Here is a 505-nt window from a genome sequence, read left to right on the forward strand (position 1 = left end):
AGTATGACAATTAGATTAGACTGTGCAGAAATTGAAATCTACATTGTATCTATTCATTGAAGTATACACACTATACTCATAGTCACCAATGCTGATGCTGTTAACATGAATCATTTGAGAATAAAGTATAACAATAATAATAATTTGAACGGTTTGATGTGATATGAGCTAACCGATCTTTAGATTTAATCACCATTGGTAGCGAGATTTATAGTAATGCTTTTTTCCTCAGCTGGTCAGAACAAACGTTGTAGACTTGTTACTTACTTGTTCAGATGGCAATATACGGTGAATATGCTTATTTGAGTCATATATTCCAAGATGTAGGCTAGAATCTGTGATTGCGAAGTACACTAAATATCCACACCGGTGCGGTGACTGACTGCCACACACATACTCTTCAGAAAATTAGATTAATCCGCGCTGGAGCCGTGCCGACTCACAACCCACGCAAGCTAGATAATTCCGCACACAGCTGCAATTCCAGGTTTTCAAACAGAGATGG

The sequence above is a fragment of the Sinocyclocheilus anshuiensis genome, unplaced genomic scaffold (genome assembly GCF_001515605.1).
Source record: "Sinocyclocheilus anshuiensis isolate Anshui unplaced genomic scaffold, SAMN03320099.WGS_v1.1 scaffold628, whole genome shotgun sequence".
Classification (NCBI taxonomy): Eukaryota; Metazoa; Chordata; class Actinopteri; order Cypriniformes; family Cyprinidae; genus Sinocyclocheilus; species Sinocyclocheilus anshuiensis.